Raw genomic sequence first — 15690 nt, forward strand, 5'->3', positions numbered from 1 at the left:
CCAGGTTAGCTTGATTCCAGTGGCACAGTGAGCCCGGGACCCACGTCTGGGCATACCCGGCGCACTTAGGGCGAGAAAGCAAAAGACACACAATTAATGGACGGAATGCAGAACAAATCAAAACATTCACCCCCAGTCAAGAGATCTTGGTTAAATCCATCATTCTTTTGCTCACCATGCCACCCCAGTTTAGATCTGGCCATATGCAAATCAGTCTTGACCCTGGGCCTCATGGGAACAGTCCAGCCAAAACTGCTGAGCCAGGTCCTCCCTGGACCGGAAACAAGCATCCTAGGACCGGTTTCGGGGTCTCACCCTTCTTCAGCCAGGATAGCTTGATTCCAGTGGCAAAGTGAGCCCGGGACCCACGTCTGGGCATACCAGGCGAACTTAGGGCGAGAAAGCAAAAGACACACAATTGATGGACGGAATGCAGAACAAATCAAAACATTCACCCCCAGTCAAGAGATCTGGGTTAAATCCATAATTCTTTTGCTCACCATGCCACCCCAGTTTAGACCTGGCAATATGCAAATCAGTTTTGACCCTGTGCCTCATGGGAACAGTCCAGCCCGAACTGCTAAGCCAGGTCCTCCCTGGACCAGAAACAAGCATCCTGGGACCGCTTTTGGGTTTTCATCCCTCTTCAGCTAGGATAGCTTGATTCCAGTGGCACAGTGAGCCCAGGACCCACGTCTGGGCATACCCGTCGCACTTAGGGCGAGAAAGCAAAAGACACAATTGATGGACGGAATGCAGAACAAATCAAAACATTCACCCACAGTCAAGAGATCTGGGTTAAATCCATCATACTTTTGCTCACCATGCCACTCCAGTTTAGACCAGGCCATATGCAAATCAGTCTTGACCCTGTGCCTCATGGGAACAGTCCAGCCCAAACTGCTAAGCCAGGTCCTCCCTGGACCTGAAACAAGCATCCTACGACCGGTTTCGGGGTTTCACCCTTCTTCAGCCAGGATAGCTTGATTCCAGTGGCACAGTGAGCCCGAGACCCACGTCTGGGCATACCCGGCGCACTTAGGGCGAGAAAGCCAAAGACACACAATTAATGGACGGAATGCAGAACAAATCAAAACATTCACCCCCAGTCAAGAAATCTGGGTTAAATCCATCATTCTTTTGCTCACCATGCCACCCCAGTTTGGACCTGGCAATATGCAAATCAGCCTTGACCCTGTGCCTCATGGGAACAGTCCAGCCCGAACTGCTAAGCCAGGTCCTCCCTGGACCGGAAACAAGCATCCTAGGACCTGTTTCAGGGTTTCACCCCTCGTCAGCCAGGATAGCTTGATTCCAGTGGCACAGTGAGCCCGGGACCCATGTCTGGGCATACCCGGCGCACTTACGGCGAGAAAGCAAAAGACATACAATTGATGGACGGAATGGAGAACAAATCAAAACATTCATCCCCAGTCAAGAGACCTGGGTTAAATCCATCATTCTTTTGCTCACCATGCCACCCCAGTTTAGACCTGGCAATATGCAAATCAGTCTTGACCCTGTGCCTCATGGGAACAGTCCAGCCCGAACTGCTAAGCCAGGTCCTCCCTGGACCGGAAACAAGCATCCTAGGACTGGTTTCGGGGTTTCACCCCTCTTCAGCCAGGCTAGCTTGATTCCAGTGCCACAGTGAGCCCGGGACCCACGTCTGGGCATACCCGGCGCACTTAAGGCGAGAAAGCAAAAGACACACAATTGATGGACGGAATGCAGAACAAATCAAAACATTCACCCACAGTCAAGAGATCTGGGTTACATCCATCATTCTTTTGCTCACCATGCCACCCCAGTTTGGACCTGGCCATATGCCAATCAGTCTTGACCCTGTGCCTCATGGGAACAGTCCAGCCCAAACTGCTAAGCCAGGTCCTCCCTGGACCGGAAACAAGCATCCTAGGACTGGTTTCGGGGTTTCACCCCTCTTCAGCCAGGATAGCTTGATTCCAGTGGCACAGTGAGCCCGGGACCCACGTCTGGGCATACCAGGCGCACTTAGGGCGAGAAAGCAATAGACACACAATTTATGGACGGAATGCAGAACAAATCAAAACATTCACCCCCAGCCAAGAGATCTGGGTTAAATCCATCATTCTTTTGCTCACCATGCCACCCCAGTTTAGACCTGGCAATATGCAAATCAGTCTTGACCCTGTGCCTCATGGGATCAGTCCGGCCCGAACTGCTAAGCCAGGTCCTCCCTGGACTGGAAAAAAGCATCCTAGGACCGGTTTCGGAGTTTCACCCCTCTTCAGCCAGGATAGCGTGATTCCAGTGGCATAGTGAGCCCGGGACGCACATCTGGGCATACCCGGCGCACTTAGGGAGAGAAAGCAAAAGACACACAATTGATGGACGGAATGCAGAACAAATCAAAACATTCACCCCCAGTCAAGAGATCTGGGTTAAATCCATCATTCTTTTGCTAACCATACCACCCCAGTTTAGACCTGGCAATATGGAAATCAGTCTTGACTCTGTGCCTCATGGGAACAGTCCAGCCCGAACTCCTAAGCCAGGTCCTCCCTGGACCGGAAACAAGCATCCTAGGACCAGTTTTGAAATTTCACCCCTCTTCAGCCAGGATAGCTTGATTCCAGTGGCACAGTGAGCCCGGGACGCACGTCTGGGCATACCCGGCGCTTTTAGGGCGAGAAAGCAAAAGACACACAATTGATGGACGGAATGCAGAACAAATCAAAACATTCACCCCCAGTCAAGAGATCTGGGTTAAATCCATCATTCTTTTGCTCACCATGCCACCCCAGTTTAGACCTGGCCATATGCAAATCAGTCTTGACCCTGTGCCTCATGGGAACAGTCCAGCCCGAACTGCTAAGCCAGGTCCTCCCTGGACCGGAAACAAGCATCCTAGGACCGGTTTCGGGGTCTCACCCTTCTTCAGCCAGGATAGCTTGATTCCAGTGGCACAGTGAGCCCGGGACCCACATCTGGGCATACCCGGCGCACTTAGGGCGAGAAAGCAAAAGACACACAATTAATGGACGGAATGCAGAACAAATCAAAACATTCACCCCCAGTCAAGAGATCTGGGTTAAATCCATCATTCTTTTGTTCACCATGCCACCCCAGTTTAGATCTGGCCATATGCTCATCAGTCTTGACCCTGTGCCTCATGGAAACAGTCCAGCCCGAACTGCTAAGCCAGGTCCTCCCTGGACCGGAAACAAGCATCCTAGGACCGGTTTCGGGGTTTCACCCCTCTGCAGCCAGGTTAGCTTGATTCCAGTGGCACAGTGAGCCCGGGACCCACGTCTGGGCATACCGGGTGCACTTAGGGCGAGAAAGCAAAGACACACAATTGATGGACGGAATGCAGAACAAATCAAAACATTCACCTCCAGTCAAGAGATCTGGGTTAAATCCATCATTCTTTTGCTCACCATGCCACCCCAGTTTATACCTGGCCATATGCAAATCAGTCTTGACCCTGTGCCTCATGGGAACAGTCCAGCCCGAACTGCTAAGCCAGGTCCTCCCTGGACCGGAAACAAGCATCCTAGGACCGGTTTCGGGGTCTCACCCTTCTTCAGCCAGGATAGCTTGATTCCAGTGGCACAGTGAGGCCGGGACCCACATCTGGGCATACCCGGCGCACTTAGGGCGAGAAAGCAAAAGACACACAATTAATGGACGAAATGCAGAACAAATCAAAATATTCACCCCCAGTCAAGAGATCTGGGTTAAATCCATCATTCTTTTGTTCACCATGCCACCCCAGTTTAGATCTGGCCATATGCTCATGAGTATTGACCCTGTGTCTCATGGAAACAGTCCAGCCCGAACTGCTAAGTAAGGTCCTCCCCGGACCGGAAACAAGCATCCTAGGTCCTTTTTCGGGGTTTCACCCCTCTGCAGCCAGGTTAGCTTAATTCCAGTGGCACAGTGAGCCCGGGACCCACGTCTGGGCATACCCGCTGCACTTAGGGCGAGAAAGCAAAGACACACAATTGATGGACGGAATGCAGAACAAATCAAAACATTCACCCCCAGTCAAGAGATCTAGGTTAAATCCATCATTCTTTTGCTCACCATGCCACCCCAGTTTAGACCTGGCCATATGCAAATCAGTCTTGACCCTGTGCCTCATGGGAACAGTCCAGCCTGAACTGCTAAGCCAGGTCCTCCCTGGACCGGAAACAAGCATCCTAAGACCGGTTTCAGGGTTTCACCCCTCTTCAGCCAGGTTAGCTTGATTCCAGTGGCACAGTGAGGCCGGGACCCACGTCTGGGCATACCCGGTGCACTTAGGGCGAGAAAGCAAAAGACACACAATTAATGGACGGAATGCAGAACAAATCAAAACATTCACCCCCAGTCAAGAGATCTGGGTTAAATCCATCATTCTTTTGTTCACCATGCCTCCCCAGTTTAGATCTGGCCATATGCTCATCAGTCATGACCCTGTGCCTCATGGGAACAGTCCAGCCCAAACTGCTAAGCCAGATCCTCCCTGGACCGGAAATAAGCATCCTAGGACTGGTTTCGGGGTTTCATCCCTCTTCAGCCAGGATAGCTTGATTCCAGTGGCACAGTGAGCCCAGGACCCACGTCTGGGCATACCCGTCGCACTTAGGGCGAGAAAGCAAAAGACACAATTGATGGATGGAATGCAGAACAAATCAAAACATTCACCCACAGTCAAGAGATCTGGGTTAAATCCATCATACTTTTGCTCACCATGCCACTCCATTTTAGACCAGGCCATATGCAAATCAGTCTTGACCCTGTGCCTCATGGGGACAGTCCAGCCTGAAGTGCTAAGCCAGGTCCTCCCTGGACCGGAAACAAGCATCCTAGGACCGGTTTCGGAGTTTCACCCGTCTTCAGCCAGGTTAGCTTGATTCCAGTGGCACAGTGAGCCCGGGACCCACGTCTGGGCATACCCGGTGCACTTAGGGCGAGAAAGCAAAAGACACACAATTAATGGACGGAATGCAGAACAAATCAAAACATTCACCCCCAGTCAAGAGATCTGGGTTAAATCCATCATTCTTTTGTTCACCATGCCACCCCAGTTTAGATCTGGCCATATGCTCATCAGTCTTGACCCTGTGCCTCATGGAAACAGTCCAGCCCGAACTGCTAAGCCAGGTCCTCCCTGGACCGGAAACAAGCATCCTAGGACCGGTTTCGGGGTTTCACCCCTATGCAGCCAGGTTAGCTTGATTCCAGTGGCACAGTGAGCCCGGGACCCACGTCTGGGCATACCCGGCGCACAATCAAAACATTCACCCACAGTCAAGAGATCTGGGTTACATCCATCATTCTTTTGCTCACCATGCCACCCCAGTTTAGACCTGGCCATATGCCAATCAGTCTTGACCCTGTGCCTCATGGGAACAGTCCAGCCCAAACTGCTAAGCAAGGTCCTCCCTGGACCGGAAACAAGCATCCTAGTACCAGTTTCGGGGTTTCACCCTTCTTCAGCCAAGATAGCTTGATTTCAGTGGCACAGTGAGCCCGGGACCCACGTCTGGGCATACCAGGCGCACTTAGGGCGAGAAAGCAAAAGACACACAATTTATGGACGGAATGCAGAACAAATCAAAACATTCACCCCCAGCCAAGAGATCTGGGTTAAATCCATCATTCTTTTGCTCACCATGCCACCCCAGTTTGGACCTGGCAATATGCAAATCAGCCTTGACCCTGTGCCTCATGGGACGAGTCCAGCCCGAACTGCTAAGCCAGGTCCTCCCTGGACCGGAAACAAGCATCCTAGGACCTGTTTCAGGGTTTCACCCCTCGTCAGCCAGGATAGCTTGATTCCAGTGGCACAGTGAGCCCGGGACCCACGTCTGGGCATACCCGGCGCACTTACGGCGAGAAAGCAAAAGACATACAATTGATGGACGGAATGGAGAACAAATCAAAACATTCATCCCCAGTCAAGAGACCTGGGTTAAATCCATCATTCTTTTGCTCACCATGCCACCCCAGTTTAGACCTGGCAATATGCAAATCAGTCTTGACCCTGTGCCTCATGGGAACAGTCCAGCCCGAACTGCTAAGCCAGGTCCTCCCTGGACCGGAAACAAGCATCCTAGGACTGGTTTCGGGGTTTCACCCCTCTTCAGCCAGGCTAGCTTGATTCCAGTGCCACAGTGAGCCCGGGACCCACGTCTGGGCATACCCGGCGCACTTAAGGCGAGAAAGCAAAAGACACACAATTGATGGACGGAATGCAGAACAAATCAAAACATTCACCCACAGTCAAGATATCTGGGTTACATCCATCATTCTTTTGCTCACCATGCCACCCCAGTTTAGACCTGGCCATATGCCAATCAGTCTTGACCCTGTGCCTCATGGGAACAGTCCAGCCCAAACTGCTAAGCCAGGTCCTCCCTGGACCGGAAACAAGCATCCTAGGACTGGTTTCGGGGTTTCACCCCTCTTCAGCCAGGATAGCTTGATTCCAGTGGCACAGTGAGCCCGGGACCCACGTCTGGGCATACCAGGCGCACTTAGGGCGAGAAAGCAATAGACACACAATTTATGGACGGAATGCAGAACAAATCAAAACATTCACCCCCAGCCAAGAGATCTGGGTTAAATCCATCATTCTTTTGCTCACCATGCCACCCCAGTTTAGACCTGGCAATATGCAAATCAGTCTTGACCCTGTGCCTCATGGGATCAGTCCGGCCCGAACTGCTAAGCCAGGTCCTCCCTGGACTGGAAACAAGCATCCTAGGACCGGTTTCGGAGTTTCACCCCTCTTCAGCCAGGATAGCGTGATTCCAGTGGCATAGTGAGCCCGGGACGCACATCTGGGCATACCCGGCGCACTTAGGGCGAGAAAGCAAAAGACACACAATTGATGGACGGAATGCAGAACAAATCAAAACATTCACCCCCAGTCAAGAGATCTGGGTTAAATCCATCATTCTTTTGCTAACCATACCACCCCAGTTTAGACCTGGCAATATGGAAATCAGTCTTGACTCTGTGCCTCATGGGAACAGTCCAGCCCGAACTCCTAAGCCAGGTCCTCCCTGGACCGGAAACAAGCATCCTAGGACCAGTTTTGAAATTTCACCCCTCTTCAGCCAGGATAGCTTGATTCCAGTGGCACAGTGAGCCCGGGACGCACGTCTGGGCATACCCGGCGCACTTAGGGCGAGAAAGCAAAAGACACACAATTGATGGACGGAATGCAGAACAAATCAAAACATTCACCCCCAGTCAAGAGATCTGGGTTAAATCCATCATTCTTTTGCTCACCATGCCACCCCAGTTTAGACCTGGCCATATGCAAATCAGTCTTGACCCTGTGCCTCATGGGAACAGTCCAGCCCGAACTGCTAAGCCAGGTCCTCCCTGGACCGGAAACAAGCATCCTAGGACCGGTTTCGGGGTCTCACCCTTCTTCAGCCAGGATAGCTTGATTCCAGTGGCACAGTGAGGCCGGGACCCACATCTGGGCATACCCGGCGCACTTAGGGCGAGAAAGCAAAAGACACACAATTAATGGACGGAATGCAGAACAAATCAAAACATTCACCCCCAGTCAAGAGATCTGGGTTAAATCCATCATTCTTTTGTTCACCATGCCACCCCAGTTTAGATCTGGCCATATGCTCATCAGTCTTGACCCTGTGCCTCATGGAAACAGTCCAGCCCGAACTGCTAAGCCAGGTCCTCCCTGGACCGGAAACAAGCATCCTAGGACCGGTTTCGGGGTTTCACCCCTCTGCAGCCAGGTTAGCTTGATTCCAGTGGCACAGTGAGCCCGGGACCCACGTCTGGGCATACCGGGTGCACTTAGGGCGAGAAAGCAAAGACACACAATTGATGGACGGAATGCAGAACAAATCAAAACATTCACCTCCAGTCAAGAGATCTGGGTTAAATCCATCATTCTTTTGCTCACCATGCCACCCCAGTTTATACCTGGCCATATGCAAATCAGTCTTGACCCTGTGCCTCATGGGAACAGTCCAGCCCGAACTGCTAAGCCAGGTCCTCCCTGGACCGGAAACAAGCATCCTAGGACCGGTTTCGGGGTCTCACCCTTCTTCAGCCAGGATAGCTTGATTCCAGTGGCACAGTGAGGCCGGGACCCACATCTGGGCATACCCGGCGCACTTAGGGCGAGAAAGCAAAAGACACACAATTAATGGACGAAATGCAGAACAAATCAAAATATTCACCCCCAGTCAAGAGATCTGGGTTAAATCCATCATTCTTTTGTTCACCATGCCACCCCAGTTTAGATCTGGCCATATGCTCATGAGTATTGACCCTGTGTCTCATGGAAACAGTCCAGCCCGAACTGCTAAGTAAGGTCCTCCCTGGACCGGAAACAAGCATCCTAGGTCCGTTTTCGGGGTTTCACCCCTCTGCAGCCAGGTTAGCTTAATTCCAGTGGCACAGTGAGCCCGGGACCCACGTCTGGGCATACCCGCTGCACTTAGGGCGAGAAAGCAAAGACACACAATTGATGGACGGAATGCAGAACAAATCAAAACATTCACCCCCAGTCAAGAGATCTAGGTTAAATCCATCATTCTTTTGCTCACCATGCCACCCCAGTTTAGACCTGGCCATATGCAAATCAGTCTTGACCCTGTGCCTCATGGGAACAGTCCAGCCTGAACTGCTAAGCCAGGTCCTCCCTGGACCGGAAACAAGCATCCTAGGACCGGTTTCAGGGTTTCACCCCTCTTCAGCCAGGTTAGCTTGATTCCAGTGGCACAGTGAGGCCGGGACCCACGTCTGGGCATACCCGGTGCACTTAGGGCGAGAAAGCAAAAGACACACAATTAATGGACGGAATGCAGAACAAATCAAAACATTCACCCCCAGTCAAGAGATCTGGGTTAAATCCATCATTCTTTTGTTCACCATGCCTCCCCAGTTTAGATCTGGCCATATGCTCATCAGTCATGACCCTGTGCCTCATGGGAACAGTCCAGCCCAAACTGCTAAGCCAGATCCTCCCTGGACCGGAAATAAGCATCCTAGGACTGGTTTCGGGGTTTCATCCCTCTTCAGCCAGGATAGCTTGATTCCAGTGGCACAGTGAGCCCAGGACCCACGTCTGGGCATACCCGTCGCACTTAGGGCGAGAAAGCAAAAGACACAATTGATGGATGGAATGCAGAACAAATCAAAACATTCACCCACAGTCAAGAGATCTGGGTTAAATCCATCATACTTTTGCTCACCATGCCACTCCATTTTAGACCAGGCCATATGCAAATCAGTCTTGACCCTGTGCCTCATGGGAACAGTCCAGCCCAAACTGCTAAGCCAGGTCATCCCTGGACCGGAAACAAGCATCCTAGGACCGGTTTCGGGGTTTCACCCCTCTTCAGCCAGGATAGCGTGATTCCAGTGGCATAGTGAGCCCGGGACGCACATCTGGGCATACCCGGCGCACTTAGGGCGAGAAAGCAAAAGACACACAATTGATGGACGGAATGCAGAACAAATCAAAACATTCACCCCCAGTCAGGAGATCTGGGTTAAATCCATCATTCTTTTGCTCACCATGCCACCCCAGTTTAGATCTGGCCATACGCAAATCAGTCTTGACCCTGTGCCTCATGGGGACAGTCCAGCCTGAAGTGCTAAGCCAGGTCCTCCCTGGACCGGAAACAAGCATCCTAGGACCGGTTTCGGAGTTTCACCCGTCTTCAGCCAGGTTAGCTTGATTCCAGTGGCACAGTGAGCCTGGGACCCACGTCTGGGCATACCCGGTGCACTTAGGGCGAGAAAGCAAAAGACACACAATTAATGGACGGAATGCAGAACAAATCAAAACATTCACCCCCAGTCAAGAGATCTAGGTTAAATCCATCATTCTTTTGCTCACCATGCCACCCCAGTTTAGACCTGGCCATATGCAAATCAGTCTTGACCCTGTGCCTCATGGGAACAGTCCAGCCTGAACTGCTAAGCCAGGTCCTCCCTGGACCGGAAACAAGCATCCTAAGACCGGTTTCAGGGTTTCACCCCTCTTCAGCCAGGTTAGCTTGATTCCAGTGGCACAGTGAGGCCGGGACCCACGTCTGGTCATACCCGGTGCACTTAGGGCGAGAAAGCAAAAGACACACAATTAATGGACGGAATGCAGAACAAATCAAAACATTCACCCCCAGTCAAGAGATCTGGGTTAAATCCATCATTCTTTTGTTCACCATGCCTCCCCAGTTTAGATCTGGCCATATGCTCATCAGTCATGACCCTGTGCCTCATGGGAACAGTCCAGCCCAAACTGCTAAGCCAGATCCTCCCTGGACCGGAAATAAGCATCCTAGGACTGGTTTCGGGGTTTCATCCCTCTTCAGCCAGGATAGCTTGATTCCAGTGGCACAGTGAGCCCAGGACCCACGTCTGGGCATACCCGTCGCACTTAGGGCGAGAAAGCAAAAGACACAATTGATGGATGGAATGCAGAACAAATCAAAACATTCACCCACAGTCAAGAGATCTGGGTTAAATCCATCATACTTTTGCTCACCATGCCACTCCATTTTAGACCAGGCCATATGCAAATCAGTCTTGACCCTGTGCCTCATGGGGACAGTCCAGCCTGAAGTGCTAAGCCAGGTCCTCCCTGGACCGGAAACAAGCATCCTAGGACCGGTTTCGGAGTTTCACCCGTCTTCAGCCAGGTTAGCTTGATTCCAGTGGCACAGTGAGCCCGGGACCCACGTCTGGGCATACCCGGTGCACTTAGGGCGAGAAAGCAAAAGACACACAATTAATGGACGGAATGCAGAACAAATCAAAACATTCACCCCCAGTCAAGAGATCTGGGTTAAATCCATCATTCTTTTGTTCACCATGCCACCCCAGTTTAGATCTGGTCATATGCTCATCAGTCTTGACCCTGTGCCTCATGGAAACAGTCCAGCCCGAACTGCTAAGCCAGGTCCTCCCTGGACCGGAAACAAGCATCCTAGGACCGGTTTCGGGGTTTCACCCCTATGCAGCCAGGTTAGCTTGATTCCAGTGGCACAGTGAGCCCGGGACCCAGGTCTGGGCATACCCGGCGCACAATCAAAACATTCACCCACAGTCAAGAGATCTGGGTTACATCCATCATTCTTTTGCTCACCATGCCACCCCAGTTTAGACCTGGCCATATGCCAATCAGTCTTGACCCTGTGCCTCATGGGAACAGTCCAGCCCAAACTGCTAAGCAAGGTCCTCCCTGGACCGGAAACAAGCATCCTAGTACCAGTTTCGGGGTTTCACCCTTCTTCAGCCAAGATAGCTTGATTTCAGTGGCACAGTGAGCCCGGGACCCACGTCTGGGCATACCAGGCGCACTTAGGGCGAGAAAGCAAAAGACACACAATTTATGGACGGAATGCAGAACAAATCAAAACATTCACCCCCAGCCAAGAGATCTGGGTTAAATCCATCATTCTTTTGCTCACCATGCCACCCCAGTTTAGACCTGGCAATATGCAAATCAGTCTTGACCCTGTGCCTCATGGGAACAGTCCGGCCCGAACTGCTAAGCCAGGTCCTCTCTGGACTGGAAAGAAGCATCCTAGGACCGGTTTCGGGGTTTCACCCCTCTGCAGCCAGGTTAGCTTGATTCCAGTGGCACAGTGAGCCCGGGACCCACGTCTGGGCATACCCGGTGCACTTAGGGCGAGAAAGCAAAGACACACAATTGATGGACGGAATGCAGAACAAATCAAAACATTCACCTCCAGTCAAGAGATCTGGGTTAAATCCATCATTCTTTTGCTCACCATGCCACCCCAGTTTATACCTGGCCATATGCAAATCAGTCTTGACCCTGTGCCTCATGGGAACAGTCCAGCCCGAACTGCTAAGCCAGGTCCTCCCTGGACCGGAAACAAGCATCCTAGGACCGGTTTCGGGGTCTCACCCTTCTTCAGCCAGGATAGCTTGATTCCAGTGGCACAGTGAGGCCGGGACCCACATCTGGGCATACCTGGCGCACTTAGGGCGAGAAAGCAAAAGACACACAATTAATGGACGAAATGCAGAACAAATCAAAACATTCACCCCCAGTCAAGAGATCTGGGTTAAATCCATCATTCTTTTGTTCACCATGCCACTCCAGTTTAGATCTGGCCATATGCTCATGAGTATTGACCCTGTGCCTCATGGAAACAGTCCAGCCCGAACTGCTAAGCAAGGTCCTCCCTGGACCGGAAACAAGCATCCTAGGTCCGTTTTCGGGGTTTCAACCCTCTGCAGCCAGGTTAGCTTGATTCCAGTGGCACAGTGAGCCCGGGACCCACGTCTGGGCATACCCGCTGCACTTAGGGCGAGAAAGCAAAGACACACAATTGATGGACGGAATGCAGAACAAATCAAAACATTCACCCCCAGTCAAGAGATCTAGGTTAAATCCATCATTCTTTTGCTCACCATGCCACCCCAGTTTAGACCTGGCCATATGCAAATCAGTCTTGACCCTGTGCCTCATGGGAACAGTCCAGCCTGAACTGCTAAGCCAGGTCCTCCCTGGACCGGAAACAAGCATCCTAGGACCGGTTTCGGGGTTTCACCCCTCTTCAGCAGGATAGCTTGATTCCAGTGGCACAGTGAGCCCAGGACCCACGTCTGGGCATACCCGTCGCACTTAGGGCGAGAAAGCAAAAGACACAATTGATGGACGGAATGCAGAACAAATCAAAACATTCACCCACAGTCAAGAGATCTGGGTTAAATCCATCATACTTTTGCTCACCATGCCACTCCAGTTTAGACCAGGCCATATGCAAATCAGTCTTGACCCTGTGCCTCATGGGAACAGTCCAGCCCAAACTGCTAAGCCAGGTCATCCCTGGACCGGAAACAAGCATCCTAGGACCGGTTTCGGGGTTTCACCCCTCTTCAGCCAGGATAGCGTGATTCCAGTGGCATAGTGAGCCCGGGACGCACATCTGGGCATACCCGGCGCACTTAGGGCGAGAAAGCAAAAGACACACAATTGATGGACGGAATGCAGAACAAATCAAAACATTCACCCCCAGTCAGGAGATCTGGGTTAAATCCATCATTCTTTTGCTCACCATGCCCCCCCAGTTTAGATCTGGCCATACGCAAATCAGTCTTGACCCTGTGCCTCATGGGGACAGTCCAGCCTGAAGTGCTAAGCCAGGTCCTCCCTGGACCGGAAACAAGCATCCTAGGACCGGTTTCGGAGTTTCACCCCTCTTCAGCCAGGTTAGCTTGATTCCAGTGGCACAGTGAGCCCGGGACCCACGTCTGGGCATACCCGGTGCACTTAGGGCGAGAAGGCAAAAGACACACAATTGATGGACAGAATGCAGAACAAATCAAAACATTCACCCCCAGTCAAGAGATCTGGGTTAAATCCATCATTCTTTTGCTAACCATACCACCCCAGTTTAGACCTGGCAATATGGAAATCAGTCTTGACTTTGTGCCTCATGGGAACAGTCCAGCCCGAACTGCTAAGCCAGGTCCTCCCTGGACCGGAAACAAGCATCCTAGGACCGGTTTCGGAGTTTCACCCCTCTTCATCCAGGATAGCTTGATTCCAGTGGCACAGTGAGCCCGGGACGCACGTCTGGGCATACCCGGCGCTCTTAGGGCGAGAAAGCAAAAGACATACAATTGATCGACGGAATGCAGAACAAATCAAAACATTCACCCCCAGTCAAGAGATCTGGGTTAAATCCATCATTCTTTTGCTCACCATGCCAGCCCAGTTTAGACCTGGCCATATGCAAATCAGTCTTGACCCTGTGCCTCATGGGAACAGTCCACCTCGAACTGCTAAGCCAGGTCCTCCCTGGACGGGAAACAAGCATCCTAGGACCGGTTTCGGGGTCTCACCCTTCTTCAGCCAGGATAGCTTGATTCCAGTGGCACAGTGAGGCCGGGACCCACGTCTGGGCATGCCCGGCGCACTTAGGGCGAGAAAGCAAAAGACACGCAATTAATGGACGGAATGCAGAACAAATCAAAACATTCACACCCAGTCAACAGATCTGGGTTAAATCCATCATTCTTTTGCTCACCATGCCACCCCAGTTTAGACCTGGCCATATGCAAATCAGTCATGACCCTGTGCCTCATGGGAACAGTCCAGCCCAACCTGCTAAGCCAGGTCCACCCTGGACGGGAAACAAGCATCCTAGGACCGGTTTCGGGGTCTCACCCTTCTTCAGCCAGGATAGCTTGATTACAGTGCCACAGTGAGCCCGGGACCCACGTCTGGGCATACCAGGCGCACTTAGGGCGAGAAAGCAAAAGACACACAATTGATGGACGGAATGCAGAACAAATCAAAACATTCACCCCCAGTCAGGAGATCTGGGTTAAATCCATCATTCTTTTGCTCACCATGCCCCCCCAGTTTAGATCTGGCCATACGCAAATCAGTCTTGACCCTGTGCCTCATGGGGACAGTCCAGCCTGAAGTGCTAAGCCAGGTCCTCCCTGGACCGGAAACAAGCATCCTAGGACCGGTTTCGGAGTTTCACCCCTCTTCAGCCAGGTTAGCTTGATTCCAGTGGCACAGTGAGCCCGGGACCCACGTCTGGGCATACCCGGTGCACTTAGGGCGAGAAGGCAAAAGACACACAATTGATGGACAGAATGCAGAACAAATCAAAACATTCACCCCCAGTCAAGAGATCTGGGTTAAATCCATCATTCTTTTGCTAACCATACCACCCCAGTTTAGACCTGGCAATATGGAAATCAGTCTTGACTCTGTGCCTCATGGGAACAGTCCAGCCCGAACTGCTAAGCCAGGTCCTCCCTGGACCGGAAACAAGCATCCTAGGACCGGTTTCGGAGTTTCACCCCTCTTCATCCAGGATAGCTTGATTCCAGTGGCACAGTGAGCCCGGGACGCACGTCTGGGCATACCCGGCGCTCTTAGGGCGAGAAAGCAAAAGACACACAATTGATCGACGGAATGCAGAACAAATCAAAACATTCACCCCCAGTCAAGAGATCTGGGTTAAATCCATCATTCTTTTGCTCACCATGCCACCCCAGTTTAGACCTGGCCATATGCAAATCAGTCATGACCCTGTGCCTCATGGGAACAGTCCAGCCCAAACTGCTAAGCCAGGTCCTCCCTGGACCGGAAACAAGCATCCTAGGACCGGTTTCGGGGTCTCACCCTTCTTCAGCCAGGATAGCTTGATTACAGTGCCACAGTGAGCCCGGGACCCACGTCTGGGCATACCAGGCGCACTTAGGGCGAGAAAGCAAAAGACACACAATTGATGGACGGAATGCAGAACAAATCAAAACATTCACCCCCAGTCAAGAGATCTGGGTTAAATCCATAATTCTTTTGCTCACCATGCCACCCCAGTTTAGACCTGGCAATATGCAAATCAATTTTGACCCTGTGCCTCATGGGAACAGTCCAACCCGAACTGCTAAGCCAGGTCCTCCCTGGACCGGAAATAAGCATCCTAGGACTGGTTTCGGGGTTTCATCCCTCTTCAGCCAGAATAGCTTGATTTCAGTGGCACTGTGAGCCCAGGACCCACGTCTGGGCATACCCGGCGCACTTAGGGCGAGAAAGCAAAAGACACAATTGATGGACGGAATGCAGAACAAATCAAAACATTCACCCCCAGTCAAGAGATCTGGGTTAAATCCATCATTCTTTTGTTCACCATGCCACCCCAGTTTAGATCTGACCATATGCTC

The sequence above is a fragment of the Triturus cristatus genome, chromosome 1_1 (genome assembly GCF_964204655.1).
Source record: "Triturus cristatus chromosome 1_1, aTriCri1.1, whole genome shotgun sequence".
Lineage (NCBI taxonomy): Eukaryota > Metazoa > Chordata > Amphibia > Caudata > Salamandridae > Triturus > Triturus cristatus.